This window comes from Phyllobates terribilis, unplaced genomic scaffold (assembly GCF_046119375.1).
Source record: "Phyllobates terribilis strain yellow unplaced genomic scaffold, ASM4611937v1 Scaffold_27__1_contigs__length_16484149, whole genome shotgun sequence".
In the NCBI taxonomy this organism is placed as follows: domain Eukaryota; kingdom Metazoa; phylum Chordata; class Amphibia; order Anura; family Dendrobatidae; genus Phyllobates; species Phyllobates terribilis.
Genome location: NW_027362787.1, coordinates 14,109,300 through 14,127,681, shown reverse-complemented (window position 1 = coordinate 14,127,681; position 18,382 = coordinate 14,109,300).

Below are 18,382 nucleotides of genomic sequence, written 5' to 3'. Positions count from 1 at the left end.
CGTTCGCTAGCAAGTACTCCGGGAGGGTCTATCGTTACCAGTAAAGACCCTGAATTACACCGCACCGTCTCTGAGTGGTTCCTGCTACCCCCATCTTCCACGTCGGCTGCCCTGAGGCCATACCCCTCCCGTTGGGGGTTATACTATCACGCTGCACTATCATACCACCGGCCTCAGCGGTCTGCCCTGCAGCGGCAGCTCCATAGCTGCATTCAACGGGTGGCGTAGTCGTCCTACATCTACCGCTGATACAGTGCCACTTAGTCTGACTCCCTGGGCACGGACCGGGTCACCGCCACGAGACTACAACCCTCAACAGATCCGGCTCCGGGTAAGCTCCCGCGTGCGCAACGCTGCGTGACACAGGCCCAGGGGTGCGTCAACTTTTGGCGTAGTCGGCAGGATTTCGTGCCCGCAACCACCGGGTACTGCCTGCCTGAAAAAGACTGTTCAAACTTACCAGTGGTGAAGATTCCCGCCATCCGGCGCCATCTTCTGTCTTCTTCCCGCCATCCGCGAAGTTTTCCCGCCATCCGGCACCATCTTCTGCCTTCTTCCCGCCATCCGTGGAGTTTTCCCGCCGTTGGACGCCATCTTGAAGACGCATTGCGGGAAGAAGAGGGGCGTGGACTCCGAAAGCGCGCGAGAACTGAAGCCCCGCCTCACGTCCGGACGTTGCGTAAGGTCCTGGAAGGAGCCCAGCAGACGCCGACGTCACAGGAGCGCGACGGAAGGTCCTCAACCCTGACGATCCACTGCGGAGCCGCGGCCTACGGAAGAGGATCATCGCAAGGTAGGCCACGGTCCACTAGGGGGGAGAAGGATGTCGGATACGGAGGAGAGCTTCACCGCTTCAACCCCCGCCAGCGCCACCGCTGTTGCGGTCATGCCTTTCACCATGCCCTATATCCCGGGGGCAGCCTGGCTACCCCAGTACTCAGGGGAGTCACATACCCTGCATGACTTTAGAGAAAAGCTGGATAGCCTCTTCCAGGTGTACCCCCTCACAGAGGAGCAAAACGTGAGCATCCTGGTGGCCCAATTAACCGGGGCAGCCCAAAGGGAGGTAAAGTCCTGGCCACCTGGGAGGAGGACTGTCGCAGAGATACTAACCCAGCTAACCGAGGAGGAGCTGCAGTACTACCAATACGAGGAAAGCCAAGAGGACCTGGACGGGTCTGAGGACTACCCTCAGGAGGGAGCACAAAGAGGACATAGCTACTGAAGGGAAGTAGCGTGAATAAAGAGCTGTACATAGTTACCCGTTAGGGTACAAGGACTGCTGCTAATTAAAATATGGTCCCCGTTGGGATTAGTGAATTGTTCCCCGTGTGTCCCTATCCCTTACCAGGCTGAGGACTGTGAGCAGCCAATCCTTATCCCCACTGGCGGACTGAGAGCGGCCATATCCTGTAAATAATTATGTGTTTCTAGTAATTTATAGGAGTCCTTGGTGGATTTACCCGGAATCCTTTGTACAGTTAGTGGAGCGTAACCCAGGATGGACTAAAAGACTGTTAAGGACTCGGGGCAGGACAGACCCCTACCTGGTTACGTCTCCCTGTTTTGGTGAAATGGACACCTTTGTTTCCTTCAAAGACTGCACCCGGTTGCGGACACGCCGTAACCATCTTTATGTGTTTTCTTTATTGTACTGTTTCTGTTTTTACTTGTTATGTTTTACAAAAAAATATGTTTAGTCCCGGAGTACTAAATTTCACTAGGGGGGAATGTGGCACCCCAGGGGTCTGGTTTCCACAGTAATGTAATGTTATGTCTGAGAGCAGGTGGGAGGTCCTTTGGTCAGGGATCCTGTGCATGCCACACCTCCTGCCCAGTCTTGGGAGGGGAAGAACTTCCCCTATATAAACCCGGGGCTGAGGCAGGGTTAGGAGTCAAGGAGAGTAGAGACGAGAAACAGTCATAGGAAGAAACAGCAGAAGCTCAGTGGGAGCAATACTACTACGAGTCAGGGGCTAGCAGCTGCAGAGCTCGCCCTGACTGAGAAGCTTTCTTACCGGACCCAGCGTTCGAGGCTGTGGGGACTAACTGTTACCCAGCAGCAGAAGCCGACCGGCAGGGGATTTCAGGTCCTCAGGCCCAGAAACCCGAAGGCAAGGTCACACGCGTGGGACCAGCACCGCCATCGTGGAGCGGAAGCCATTAGAAGGCCCCGAGTCACCGGCCATACGGGTGAGCACCACACGGCACACTCAGGGACGTGGGCTACTTATATCCGCTTCTAGCAAGGTAGCCAGAAGAGTACAGTCAGTTTGGGAGGCCTACAACTCCGCCTGGCCAGGGGAGATCCCATCTGCTCAAGGACTGACCAGGCCCCGTTCGCTAGCAAGTACTCCGGGAGGGTCTATCGTTGTTACCAGTAAAGACCCTGAATTACACCGCACCGTCTCTGAGTGGTTCCTGCTACCCCCATCTTCCACGTCGGCTGCCCTGAGGCCATACCCCTCCCGTTGGGGGTTATACTATCACGCTGCACAATTCTACACTGGCCTCAGCGGTCTGCCCTGCAGCGGCAGCTCCATAGCTGCAAATCAACGGGTGGCGTAGTCGACACTCAAATAACACCTATCAAGACTGCCACACACGGAGTTTGACTCCCTGGGCACGGACCGGGTCCCCGCCACTCGGAGACTACAACCCTCATCTGATCCGGTTCCGGGTAAGCCCCCGTGCGCGAGACGCTGCGCGACATAGCAGGCCCAGGGGCGCGTCACTTATATATTTACCTTCTACTATTTTCATATGTAGCAAGTCAAAAAGATGCCGGAATTAATAAAGAAGAGAGTTTTACTCAGTTTTTTTCCTGCACATGAACATTCATAGAGGGAGAATGAGATTTTATTATATTGAATATGTGGAAACATGGCTCAATATAAAGAAAAACATACATTAGTGCATTACCTGGTAAGATGATTTTCTGTCTTTTCCATTTCATTTCGGTGGTCATTCTCCAAGGCGAGAAGCGCAACAGTTGCAAGCTCTTTGCTGTAGAGCTTACAAGTGCTGCTCTGAAGTTGGCCAGATGAGTGAATCCAACCAGCTTGAGTACTTCTGTGATCCTCCGATGCTTCATATAGCGGCATGGGAACTAAGTTTGGGCCAATTGCGCATCTATGATGCTTCTCCAAAATGTCAGTCAGTCCGGAGCGCACTTTGCCCTGCCGAGCAGAAAGTAGGAAGACAGGGGAGCAGCGCGCTTCTGAAGAAGAAATGAGAATAATCATTTAAAAATATGCTACAAAGGTTGCAAGTTATCACCTTTCGACCCAAAAAGTAAATACTTGCTGACCACTGGGTATCCCACACTGGGACCTCCACAGTTTAAAACATGGGGCTCTAGAGTGTCCCATTTGAATTGAATCATCCCAGAAATGTGTAGTCTTGTTACCATTACAAAACAATAGAAAAATCTTACTTACCATCTGGCTCGTCATCCTTTGTGGCAGCGCCTGGAGAAACTGCATTTCTTCCTCCTTCCTGGATTATCCTTTGCTTCCTTCTCTGGCAATTGGGACAGGAGGTCGGTGCTGCAGCTTTGAGTGTTTTCAGTTCACATTTCATGCAGTGTTGTGCATGGTCAGCACAAGTATCCCAGGTGAGCAATTCCAGAACGCTGGATTTCTGGACCTTCAAGCTGGTTCACACATAGAGCGCCTCTGTGTTTTTTTCTCTTCCATTTGAATGGAGGGATATAGTCTTGCACAAGCTTCATTACTCCATTCATTGCTCCATTTATTTACTGCCACTGCTGGAGATATAGGGCCCGACTCATCAAGTTGTTTTCAACAGTTTTCTAGTGTTCAACACTTTGAAACGCTGCAAAATTCAAAGTAGCACAAAAATGTTGCGAATTTTAGCATTTTTACTCCACTCCTGGCTGGATCCACCAAAAGTTGCAAAACTAAGGCACTACTGTGCTTGTGGAAGCCTGACGGGCAAATTCATCAAGAATTATGCCACTTTAGGTGCATAAATATTCTATCCATAGAAATGACTAGGAAAATGATTTTAATCATTTTGTGAGTGCTTTTTCAGGCCCCAGTCTTAAAGAAATCGGCAAATCTTATTCATGAATGCTTTTCATTAAGAGGCGCACAACACTTAATGAACTTGGCATATCTGATGAGTGGTGTGCGTGTACGTGTGCCCCTTCAGAAGTGTTACTCCAGTCAAGGACTACAGGAACTGGAGTAACATATCTGGAGGCGAAATGGTTCAACTTTTGAAGAACTTGACAGCGGGCAGAGCAACGCCCCGTCCTACATCATCTCTTCTGCAGCTTCACCCATTCATCATCATCTATCAGTATCCTTGTTTCATTCCGGTCAGTCCTGTAAATTACTATTCTGGAGTTTTACCAGTGGATGTGTCGGCCAGTTTTGCCCAATCTATGGCTATTTATGCCATTCTAGGAGTTGCAGTTCTGACGCCAGCAGAGAGCTGCCGGCTGGGAACATTGGTATAAGGCATTGTAACAGCGTTGTATCAGTAAGGACTTACCCGTGGAACGTCTGCTTCTTGTAGCAAAACTTCTCTGTATAAAGTGAGAAAAGAAAGAAGACAATTCGAGTTTGAAGAACTAAAAATTAAATAAATAAAAAATAAATATTTCCATTGGATTTGTTTTAATAATTATTTGTTTTGCTGTTTATCTTCCCATTCTCTGCTTATGATATCTTTTGACGTACAGAGTAATAACAAAGGATGGTATAGAAGTATTTACAGTGACGTGAAAAATAAAAGTATGACCCCACGTGTCTGTAGCACTCCTGACAATGTCTGGGCATGCTCCTGATGAGACAACGGGCGGTATTCTGGGTTATCAGGGCATTGGTGAGCTCCTGCATAGTTTGTAATGTTACTTGACTTTGTTGGATGCCTGATACAGAACAAACCACCGGTTCTCAAAAGGATTCAGCTCTGGGAAACATGAGGGCCAGTCAAAGGCATAAATGTCTTCCTCATCCAGAAACTGTCTCCACAGTCTGATCACATGAGGATGGATATTGTCCTGTACCAGGAGAAACCCAGGGCCACTGCACCGGTGTATTGTCTGACAATGGCTCCAAGGATTTAATCACAGCACCTAACAGCAGTCAGGGTACCAAAAGTGGAGGTTTGTGTGACCCCCCATGGTTTGCCTCCCCAGATTATCTCTGACAAAATCAAGGCACAACTTCCATTCCAGATGCAATAGACAATTGATTATAGTAAAACACGACCCCCAAAAAGTAGGATCTCTTCTTATAATTGGTGATGTGTTATTTATTTATTCATCCCCATCTCAAAAATTGTCTTCTGCATTTGTTAAAATTCCAGAAGTTCTTTGAACCCATCATATCTTCTCATAGACTTTACAATAATGCCTTAAGAAAAAGTTAAGACTGAAGATTTTAGGTTCATGTGAACCATTAGTGATCAGCAAAAAATGTAACATTTCATGTAATATCTTGTAACATCTTTAACCTTAACTCCTAAACTGCCTTGTGCCTATACACCTTAGATAGTAGTCCATTTATGTCTCCCATGTCCCCCATGCCCATCAACACATCAACACTAGTGTTGGGCGGGCACTAAAATGCTCGGGTGCTCGTTGCTCGGGTCGAGCACAGTGGAATACTCAGGTGCTCGACCCGAGCAACGAGCCCAATGTAAGTCTATGGGAAACTCGATCATTTTTCAGGCGGCTCCCCCCGGCGGTCTGCACAGGGCTTAAAAATTGCCCAAATCAATGGGAACAGAGCTCAAATGACATGGGAACAGCATGGGGAAGACCCCTGGAAGCATTTCTGACTCCCAGGTCACTCATGAAAAAATGTTCCCATTATTGGGAAGTGGGTCTCCCATAGAGTTGGCCTATGTAGTGAATGCAAGGCCTGCCAAAAATTGGGAGGCACTCCAAAGCCCCTTGGAAGAGACAAAGGACCTCATGAAAAAATGTTCCCATTATTGGGAAGTGGGTCTCCCATAGTGTTGGCCTATGTAGTGAATGCAAGGCCTGCCAAAAATTGGGAGTCACTCCAAAGCACCTTGGAAGAGACAAAGGACCTCATGAAAAAAATGTTCCCATTATTGGGAAGTGGGTCTCCTATAGTGTTGCCAAAAATTGGGAGGCATTCCAATGCACCTTGGAAAAGACGTGGAGGAGGACCTCATAAAAAAATGTTTACCATTAGAAAGGAGCGGGTCTCCTATACTTGTAACGCCCATGCACTAAGTGGATGGGCTGACAAACATTTACCCCTGGGGGTATACATGAACATACTGTATAAAATTTTTTTTTTACTGGCATCATAAACACCCTTTAAAAAAAATATGTGGGTGTTGCATCACAGACCATGTCACCCTGGTGATATGGTGGTGGAGGATGAGGATGAGGAGAAGGAGGAGGACAAGAGCAAATAGCCAAAATCAGGAAACATATACCCATGTGTGGGTGTGAAAAGGTGCATGGGAATACACTTCACAAAAAAGAAACTGGATTTGAGTTTATGTTACACTGCTATCATTCAGTGGTGTTGACAAGTCTGGCCCAATCCAGCCCTGGCAAAACGCTAGCGGCAGGGCAGGCCAGGACCTCCAAGGTGTAGAGAGACAGTTCATTCCACGTCTCTAGCTTGGATACCCAATAATTATAAGGCACAGAGGAATCACGGAGGATGTTGGTATGGTCGGCAAGGTACTCCCTCAGCATCTTCCCAAACTTTGCACTCCTTGTGAGAGTACCCCGTGCCTCAGGGCCTGTGCGATGGGAGGGGCTAAGAAAACTCTCCCAGAACTTTGACAGTGTTCCCCTGCCTCTGCTGGATTGGATTTGTGTCCCTCTTGCCTGTACTCCTTGGTTGTCCAACGAACTGTGACCTCTGCCACCAGCGTTTTCAGATGGGAATTTTTTTAATAGTTCCGTAACAAGGGCTTTTTGGTACTGCCCCATCTTTGTAGACCTGTCCGCCTCAGGAATAAGAGATAGAAAGTTCTCCTTGTAGTGTGGGTCTAGAAGTGTCATCAACCAGTAATGACTGTCTCCCAAAATTTTGAGAACGCAAGGGTCACGGGAAAGGCAGCGTAACATAAACTCAGCCATGCGAGCCAGGCTGCTAACAGGCAAGACTTCCGTGTCCTCACCAAGAGGACAACTGACCATTCTCTCCTCCTCCTCCTCCCTGTTCTCAGGCCATCCATGCTGAACATATGGTATGACATTTGTGCAGGTAGCACCGTCTATAGTGCATGAAACTAGCTCCTGTTCTTCCTCCTCCTCCTCCTCTTCCTCATTGTCACCCAATCCACGTTGGGATGAAATGAGGCTGGGCTGTGAGGAATCACTCTGTATGGTTTCTTGCTCCATCTCATCGTGCTCCTCCTGCAATGCATCCTCTTTGATTGTTAGCAGTGAGCGTTTCAGAAGACAGAGAAGCGGGATTGTGACGCTTATTATGGCATCATCACCACTCACCATCTTGGAGGTGTCCTCAAAGTTTTGGAGGATGGTACATATGTCTGACATCCATGTCCACTCCTGATTTCTTATGTGTGGAGTCTGAACTGAATACCGATGGCCTTGTTGATGGTGGTAGTCAACAACTGCCCCCTTCTGCTCACAAATCCTTCCCAACATCTGCAGTGTAAAATTCCAATGCGTGGGGACATCACACACCAGCAAATGATGCTGAAGCATGGCTAGGGCGGCGGAAGCTGTAGCTCACTTTCTAAAATGGGCACACAGGCGGGGTACTTTGACAAGCAGATGAGGCAACTCCGGGTAGGTTTTGAGAAACCGCTGAACCACGAGGTTAAGCACATGGGCGAGGCATGGTATATGTGTGAGCTCGCCTCGCCTCAGAGCCGCCACCAGGTTCCTGCCATTGTTACACACGATCATGCCTGGCTGTAGGTTCAGCGGTGTCAGCCACAGATCTGCCTGTTCTTTCAGAGCTGTCCACAACTCTTCAGCATTGTGCGGTTTGTCACCTAAGCATATTAGCTTCAGCACAGCCTGTTGCCGCTTGGCTGAGGCAGTGCTGCAGTGCTTCCAGCTTGTGACTGATGTGGTTATTTCGGAGATGGAGGCTGAAGAGGAGGAGGAGGCTGAGGAAGATGAGGTGCAGGAGCTGTAGACTGTGGGGGCAACCCCGATTGACCTAGGGCCCGCAATCCTCAGAATCGGCAGGATGTGTTCCGTCCCAAGGTCCGACTGGGTTCCAACTTCCACAATGTTAACCCAGTGTGCCGTCAGAGAGATGTATCGTCCCTGCCCACAAGCACTTGTCCACGTGTCCGTGGTTACGTGGACTTTCCCAGTAACTGCATTGTTGAGGGCAATTATATGTGATCCGTGTGACGGGCAAACCACAGTTTTCAATAGATGGATTTTTAGCGCTGTAATATGGAAAGGACCTGGCTGTATTATGCAGTGCCAACAAGCAAATGGCGAAGAAAAACTGTGTTCTCTGGCATGGTTTTTAGGCTATGTGCCCATGATGCAGAAATGCTCTGGATTTTTTCCTGAGCATTTCTGCAGCTCCCTGGCAGAAAAAAAGCATGCGGATTGTGCATGCGTTTTTCCTGCCAGGGACAACCGGATGTGAAGCGTTCTTCACATGCATTTCCGCATGTGGGTAGACAAGCGCTTTCCAAGCGATTTTAGCATCACTTGGAAAGTGCTTGACAACTTGGTCACACTATATAAATCCAGGCAAACGTCATGGATTTATATAGTGTGACCTTAAAGAATGGTAAAAAATTAAAAAATAAATATATGCTTACCTTCTGATGGCCCGCGCAGTCTTTATTCGTTCCGTCCTGGCTTGCCGGCAGCTCGCGGTACACTGAAGGACCTGCCGTCACATGACTAAATGACGTCAGCGCAGGTCCTTCCGTCCACCGCGATCTGCCGGCAAGCGAAGACAAGCACACCGGGGGCCATCAGAAGGTAAGTATCATATTTATTTTTTATTTTATTCTTTTTTTTACAGTTTCTATGGTACCCGGGTCCGGAGGAGAGTCTCCTCTCATCCAGACCCGGGTACCATCCGCACATTGAAACGCTTGGATTCCGCATGTACAGATCCAGTGATGCGGAATCCAAGTGTTCCAATGCAAGTCAATGGCAGCGAAAATGCAGAGCTTCCGCAAAATAATTGGTAGTGCTGCGTTTTTTTCCGCCATGATAATCCGCAGCGGAAATTTCCGCCGCATGTGCAAAGCACATGCAGATTATCATTAGGCAACATGGCAGGCCTTCTACCATGCGTTTTTTAAGCATTTCTGCAGCATTTTTGCCCTGCGGAAACACTTAAAAAACGCATCGTGGGCACACAGCCTTAAGCAAACAATCAGATAAAAATAAAAAAAAATATTCCTGGCCCCTGATACGTGGGGCTATTTCTACAAATATAATATCTGTAAAAGCACCAGCAGACAGAACTGAAATGGACCCTCTTGCTATATGCACTGCAGTCTGCTATATACCCTGCCTGCCTGCCTAGCACTGGTATCTCTCCAGCTGGATTAGTCCTCAGAAGGACTGTTAGTTGAGATGAATATGTGTAGAGAATCTTGTGGAATACCTACACTAACTAATAAACAACCAAATCTCTCCCTAGCTCAGCAGCACCTCTCCCTACACTGTCTGATTGCAGAGTAGACTGATGAGCACGGCGGCGCTAGGTCTGGTATAGACCTGATGAGGCTGTGCGGCCAGCCAATCACTGTAATGCCACAACTAACATGGCTGCAGCATTGCAGTGTGTGGCAGACAATTCCTGCATGTTGAATGGCGCTCTAAACAGCGGCAAACATGCAGGGAGGGGACCCCAGCATCCGCCCGAGCATCCCGGAAGTACTCGGCGAGCTTCGAGCATCTCGAGTACTGAGATGCTCAGGCGAGTACCGAGTACTTGCGAGTATGCTCGCTCATCACTAACCAACACAGATGCCTTAGCCTGGAGAAAACCAGTACCTGATTTCTAGGAAGTGAAAAGGACAGATTTCTTGGTATATGATTAATGAGAAACTCTCAGCTATATTATCTGATATTTTTCATTCACAAGTCCATGTTTAAACGTTTAAGTGGACAATAATGGTTCCAGTGTCATCAGCATTTTGGATCAGTGTGACATCAGTATTTGGTCTGTGTGTCCATATTTAGAACACTATGGAATAGTGCAGAGACAAACGGGGCCGGGAGAAACAAAATGCTCCTGATGTGAGCGTCGCATTGCGCATGCGCGGGAAATGAGTTACACCAGTGCACGTCACAGGGCCCTGTGACGCGCAGGGGATGGGGGAACATGCTAAATAAGCAGATAGGCGGGGATTTCTGGGCTAACTAAAGATATAGGTGGGGATTTCTTGCCTTCCGGGGGACGCCAAGCATGTGAAAACAGATTTTATAAAACTACATTTCTCTGCATTCAGAACTCTACTATGGGCCATACAGGTATGTATAGATTTATTTTTCTATAACCTGTATGCCCATATTAGAGATCTCAAATCTCGCAGGGGGGTGACAGTTCCCTTTAAGAAACATTTCTACCATTTTTATCATTCACATAAATCTGAACTGGACAGGTTCTCACACCTAGCTCTTGCGTAGCAGTAATCCAATCCTTATCAAATTAATCTCACAGATGGATGCAGTTTGAAAATGTTTTTGCTAAATTTGGTTTCGCCAGGTGGACTCTTCAGTCTGAATACATCAATCCTACCTCCTGTTCCCCTATTCTCCCAATTATGTTATCAACTGTTTCCCTCTGGTGATGTCACGGGTGTGTCAGAGGTGACAGAGAGTCGCCCTGCAGTGGGTTACAGGAGATCTCTACATTTGGCATTGCAGACAGCTTCTTAAATAAGAGGCTGTCTTTAGAACCGAGTGGCTACCTCTCTCTTGCTAATTATCTCTCTGGCCTGGGTGTATATATACCTGGTGTGTCTGAGAGGGAGTCGCTGGCTATATTCATTTCTACTTGTGAGGCTTAGCAGGAGCAGTTATTTGTCCTCTCTGGAGTTTGAGGCCATGTGCATATTTGGAGTCATCTAAAGCTAAGCAATTTCCCCCTGTTTTGTCTTCCCTTGTTGTCTATAGTGTTTAGTGGAGGTTAACTAATGCTCATCTCCTTCCATCCCTAGCCATAGCCATACGCCAGGGAAAGTAGGGCAAGGCACGCGTGCGGCGATTGCTGAAGAGGCATTATAGGGATGGTAGTTGAGACAGGGTGACGCTAGACCAGACTATGAGGTCTCCACTTCCCCCTTTCCCTAGTGTCTGGGCTCCCTTTCCCTTTTCCCTCTGTTTTGCACCAACACCTGGCATGACAGGTGAACCTGGGTGAGAGCAAAGGTGTCATTCCCCTACTTGAGATCTCAATTAGGGTAATAGAGCCCCATATGCCTTATCAAAATCTGTCTACATGAGAAACAAGCAGTCCCAACCTTCTCCGCATCTCTACCCCTCCTATTATTTCCACTTTTTCACATGCTGAACATTTTCATCACTTACTTTTATGGTAACTTTCATCTATAATTTGTCTACACTTTTGCGTTCTCTGTTCATTGTTTGTATAGTTTTCTTTGTTTATAAAAATCAATAAAACTTATTGGAGAAAGAAGCGCTCCAAGCTAACGTTTCCCTAATCCATCCTAAATATCTATGTGATGTAGGCAGATTAAGATACTCACCAATCACCGTCTTCTCCCTTCCTCTCTTCTCTCCCTCACTGCTCCTATACTCATGTATACCCGATTCAGCCGAGCATGCATGTGCTTTTCATGGGAGGATTATGGACCTGTCCTACAAAATTCAATCAATTCAGATGATTTTCCTTTAATGTGAATGGGCACTAAAGAACTGGACTATTTCTGATATGAATTTCAATTTTTTACCTTGTATGATTTTTTTTTTCCATATTATATGTATGACCTCAGTAGCATACAGCCAATTTTGGCAGGCCACATGACCGCTATGGAGCCCATGAACAGGAGGAGCCTAGTGCCGAATAGCCCCATCCCCTGCTTATATCGTATATATACAGCATAAGTTATGATGGTTTATAAGGGGCAAACTCACATGCTCAGCCCACTCCATATCCAGTGGGTGCCGGCTGTTTTACACAGCAGACAGCCACTTGTAATTGCTGCAATTCAAGTTAGCTCTGATTACATCAGTTTAACCCCTTAGATTCCATAGTGACCAGCAACTATGGTATCTAAGCAGTTAGACAGGGGGTCTCTGTGACCACCACTGGGTTACTTAATGGCAGCCAGGGGCCATTAAGAGGTCCCATTTCGGATCTTTGCTATGGGGTCTGTGGATTTCTATGTACACCCCTATATGACCTGATAAGAATTATCCTGAGGGTTAAGCAGGTGGACTAACATGTTCTGTGTCCTCCCAGTATTCCTCTCTCTGCATATCATACCATGAGTATCCACCTTAGTACATATCGTATTTTGAAAATCTTATTTATCTGTTTTCTTTTCTAAAAGTGTTCATTTTACATCACATTAAACATATGAATGGGAAATATGTATTAACTGATTAGCTGCAGTGGTCACCCAATGGCCCCTGCGGGAAGGAGAAGTCAGGAGGTCGGCGGGGACACTGACAGCAGCAGTACTGGGGGTCTGAAAGGTGAGTATAGGATTATTATTCCAAGGCATCTGATATACATAAGATGTATATATATATATCCTATGCTTTAGACACATATACACACCTTAAGAGTGTTAGATGGTTAATAATAATATAATATAATATTTTTTCACAACGTGTATTATAATATATAATAATATAACATTTTATAATATGTATATAACAGATTGGACAGTCAGCCATCATGACAGCGCGTTGTTGGTCTCACATGTGATGTCACAGTGACATAGAATGCTGTGAGGTTATACAATCTATGCACTCGGTGACATCAGCGCCATTTTCAGAGTTGAAGTTTTCGCTGAGACTCTACCTTGGTTTTGGAAGTGCGAGCTAGTTTGTTTCATACATCTAGTGCTTTACTTCTACAGCTTCTTATTGATATTTTGGCACCATAACATCCGTGCCATCAGAGAACTTAGTTCTCATTTTCTATCACTCTACCATCTCAGCCCCGGGAAACTGAACCATGACTTCCAGGGAGCTGCATCAGCTTATTGCTGACAACGAGACTTGGATGAACCGACCTGAAAATCAGGGTAAGTGAGAGAATATTCCCACCTTATAGGATCTTTTCTGGGAGGAGATTTCCCTGGGGTAAGCGGTTTCAGTACACTCAGTGCATCCTCCACCTTCCCATTCATAGTCCTTGGGGGCTGTGTTAGTCGCAGTCTGGTTCCACCCCTGCTCTGTGATGTCTGTAGAGAGGGGATCCACTGAGCAGGTTTATTTAGCCCAAACATTAATAAATTTTTTCTCCTCTCCCTAAACCCCAAAGCAACAGCAGGTTCACTCCGTTTGGCTCGAAAGTGTATTTTTATAAACATTTGCATATTTATAGTAAATTGTATTTCTTTATAGGTCAAGCTATGATTGTCCATCAATTGAGATCTTCTCAAAGGGATCAGAGAAGACCAATTACTACTGGTGGACACAGAACAGACGCCACTGCTGTCACTGCGAGAGGCAGAGAAGCCAGAACTCCTCTAAGGCAAAGAGGACAAGAGAGCAGGGAAAGAAGCCGCTCTCCGCTTAGACCAGTCCCTGCAGAGCCCTCCAGAGAAACATCAGAGAGCAGAAGGGATGACAGTGGATCCTCAGACACCGTCACTGAGTTTGAATTCAGACGGCCATTTCCCGTTCTGCCCAGCCGCAGACTCAGGGAGTCTCCAGCTGCAAGTGGATCTCCTGTACAATTACTGCAGGCAAACCGTCTGTTCAACATCATCTTTCAGCAGCAGGGAATGGGAGTGATGACGCCTCCGCCACAGATGCGGCCACCATCACCACCTGCACAATATAATCTGCAGGAAAGGCAGCAGACTTGGCGAGCTCAGCAAATTAGGAACCTCCCAACAAGAGCTGTAACATCTCAGGAGGAGTCGTGTGTCATCTGCATGACGGATTATGAGACCGGAGAGGAAGTCACAGTGCTACCATGCAATCATTGTTTCCATCAGGGTTGCATCTCTACCTGGCTCAACTCCAACCTTCGGTGCCCCCTGTGTCGCAAACACTGCTTCCTTCTAAAATTCAGTGGAACATCTTAAATGTTCAAGGAAGAAGTTAAGAGTTTGGCAGTGACACTAGAAGAGTCCATCTTGTACGTCAGCCCAGGTAAGAGAGAACATATAGATTACATCTGCATTCATTTCAAATGCTAAAAAAAATAATTCACCTTTACTTCTGTTCTGTCTTTTCTTTAGTTTACCATCAGCTTTGGGAAACATCGGACCAGTACTGAGTTCTCAGATGATGATCAATGAAATAGCGGTCTTCTTTCTGTGATATTATTGAGACGCTGAAGAAGAAACTGCTCCTGCACATGACGATTTTCGGATGAACCCCCTTCTCTCTTTTCTGTGAGGGGATTTTGAGGACGCTCTGGAAAGTAGAGATAGAGAGGAAACCAGGCTCTCCAATATAAGCCGAAAGTTAGAAGTTTATTACAACAATCATCAGCAAACGTCTGTGTGCAATGGGCCAACGTTTAGGTCACATGACCTTATATATATATATATATATATATATATATATATATATATGATTACATTAAAAAATGTTATACCAATTATATTGATTCTGTGTCATTCACCTTATTTGCATGGTTTGCATACTGGGAACTCCATAACATTGTGCTCAGAGCAGGTGGATTGATGATAAATGTCTATTCTAAAAAAAAAAAAGCTGTACAAACGTCAAAAAGAATGAACATATGTACTGAAAAGTTAAAAGGACTTGCTGTGCATATGATCCGTCTGTTGTCACTTCTTTTAACTTCTTCAGGTTTCAAAAGCTTTGAAGCGGCTAAAAGAAGCGATTGGTCTTTTCTTCTAGAAGCTTCTGCTTGGAAGCCGCTACTATTTTATATATAAACTGATTTCGCAGTGAAACCGCCGCAAAAAAACGAACACAAAGACATCGCAAAAGACTAGTGTTGAGCCACCCCCGTAGTGTTCGAGTTCGGTTCGGTTCGTCGAACACCCGTGTGTTCGCCGAACTGTTCGTCGAACTGTTCGTCGAACACCTTCGAACACCGTTAAAACCAATGGCAGGCAAACAAAAACACATAGAAACACATAGAAAACACCTTCAAAGGTGTCCAAAAGCTGACAAGCTGCTCAGAAGACACAACTAACACATGGAAAAGTGACAAGTACATATAGTCATGAGAAAAGAAAAGAGGTGGAGGAGTAAAAGGAGGGGGAGACACAGATATAGGCATGTCATGCCCTTCTAAAATCCAAAAAGTGAGAAGCCGACACGTTCAGTCCGCTCCTGCCCGTGCCACCTCCGTGTCGCCGGGTTTGTGCCAGAGCCGCGGTGAACCCTGACGGCCAGCCCCCCTCTCCCAATACTGGTGCCTGTCCGCTGGTGGGTCGAGCGAGCCCCCCTGTGGTGGAGGCAGCTCTAAGCTTTTTAATTTAAATTGTCTCTCTAATTTGAATGAATACACTTTAAATCCATTTACAAGGATCTATTGGAGGGCAAGTCTCATGCCAGCAGCCGCGTAATTCCAGCTCCAGTAGCGTCCACTAAAGCTGCTGCAGTTAAAAAGCTTTTATAAGATCGAGCTCGGCTGTCCACCACAAGGCATCCTACTGCCAGTCCCAGCCCCTATGCCTTGGGGTGCCTCCTGATGCTCTTCACTGAGTATCCCGTGGTCCCGAAGCATTTCCTTTGAAAAAATTAAGTGTCCAAACTACAGGTGGTGTAGCTTGCTTAACAGCCGGGATAATCCGCTGACTAGCAGACACTGCTACTAGGCACAAAGTATTTCCTGGGCTAGATGCAGTTAAAAATTTGTAATTAGATACTCTCGTTGGATGCTGAGAAAGCATTCCATAGAGTCTCCTGGCACGCCATATATGATTCTCTTAAAAAGCTTGGGGTAGGGGTCTAGGGGACCCTTTTATAGCCAAAATCACGGCCCTGTATCGCAATACGTCACCTAGGCTGAAGATAAATGGAACTGTAGCACCCTGAGGGCTCGGTTGCTACAGAGGTATTGCACCTCACCCAGAGGTGTGATATCTCACTCTCAGGTAAGGATGGAGTGTGGATCAGGACCCGACACCTGCATGCATTACACCACATTGCCGTGGGGCAGGGCGACCAATATGCCCCTGAGATGGGCACGACAGTCCCTGTCCCTGGCTGGAGTGGGGGGAGGGAACACTGAGGAAGGGGAACCCTGTAGTGCAGGAGCAGGGAGGAAGCAGTTCCTGGGTGCATTGAGAAGGGAGTATAAAAGGTGGGCACCATGTTAGTTCAGTGCAGAGAAGTCTGAGCAGAAGTGGCAGGGAGCAGGGGCTCTGCATGAGCTCTGCTCCGGAGGCGGGCCTAGTAACAGAGGCCCAGGCCTGGAAGAGGGAGAAGGAAGGAAGAGGAGCGGAGAAGGCTCCAGGAACGAGGAGCGAAGGGATCCCAGGGGTGCGGACGGGCGAGTCGCCACCGCACGCCCGAATCCACCTGCATGGAGGGGTCAGGCCAAAGGGGGAGACCGGTCCCCGAAACTAGTGGAGGCAGGAAACGACCCTCAGCTAGAATCCGGAGGCTGTGACATTTTATGTGGCGCAGCCCCTCGCTACACCCGCTAGGAGGGCAGCACATAGGGTCAGGGAAACTGGCGCCAAGTTTACCAAGAGGAGGCCCGAGGCAGCCGGACAGAAGGGTTGGTAAGAAAGGCCAGACAAAGGACACACAAAGGGGGTCCTGTGAAGCGCTCCAAAGTTATCTGGGAGTTGTCTGAGCCCCTCACCTGGTGAGCACAGTACGACGTGGGCAGCCGTTACCTGCAGACGTGGTCTGGATAATAAGAACTGTGAGTAAAGGCCCTGGACTGCATCACTGACTCCGTGTCATTACTGCTGCTGCCCTGCACCATCACCCCCATCCTCCGCATACACTGCCCTGAGGCTATACTCCTCCCGTGGGGAGTTATGCTACGCTCTGCTGCACCCACAACACCAGCCTCAGCGGTCTGCCCTGCAGCGGCGGTTCACTCTGGCGTAGTCGGACATTTAAACATCAAAACCACATAAATAGTTCCGCCACTGGTTTGACCACCCTGAGCCACGGAACCGGGTCACCGCCACGAAGACTACAACCACCAGCATCCACCAAAAAGGGTCCGGCTCCGGGTGTCCCAAGGCCCAGGGGGTGCATCAGAACATTTTCATCACCTTTCACAATCACCAATGGGACAAGGCAGGGATGTCCTCTGTCCCCTCTCTTATACATCCTAGTGACGGAGCACCTGCTCTCATCAATTCGCCATAACCCCAATATTAGGTGGATTGAGGTGGGAGGCACCGAGTACAAGTGCTCTCTATTTGCTGATGATGTACTAGTATATATCACTCAATCACATATATCCATCCATGCTGTTATGGCTGAAATAGATCACTTTGTTACATGGTCAAATTTTAAAATCAATGCAGCGAAGTCTGAGGCCCTCGATGTCTCCCTCCCCAAATCCATATAGGATTCCATCCAGTCCAACTTTCCCTTTGCCTGGCCCTCACAGGGTATCAAATACTTAGGAATTCCTATTCATAGAGACCTCTCCCATCTATGTTATCTTAATTTTGGGCCCTTTATTGAACAACTCCATACAGACCACGGTTGGCAAGTTAGAACTGTAAGATTCACTACGTGAACCACTGGTGTTTTGTGGAAAAGCACATGTACACTGTGTTCCAAATTATTATGCAAAAAGTGTTTAGGAGTGATAAGGGAAGAATTTGTTTGTTTGTCAGTTAAACTCATTGATGGTGATGTGTGTCAGGGCTCTTTATATCACTGTAAGCAATTGCAGACACCTGTGCTAATTAGTTTGGCAGGTGTGTCCAATGAAAGGCAAGACTACTTAAGAAGGCTGTCTCACATTATTAAGCAGCCTACATTTTCTGCCAAAATGGGAAAGAAAAAGGATGTGTCGGCTGCTGAGAAGCAACAAATTGTGGAGTGTTTAGGTCAAGGCATGACTACAATCAACATTGTGCGATGATCAGGATGAAGTGTCTTGGCAATCAAGAAGTATGTAGCTGATTCACAGTACACACGCGTGCGTGCTGATAAGGGCAAATTGAGGACTCTTTCCTACAGGCAATTACGTCAGGTTAAAAGAGCAGCGGCAAAAAAGCCTTGTCATAGCAGCAGACAAGTTTTAGAAGCTGCTGGTGCCTCCAACGCCCCCCGAACAACAAG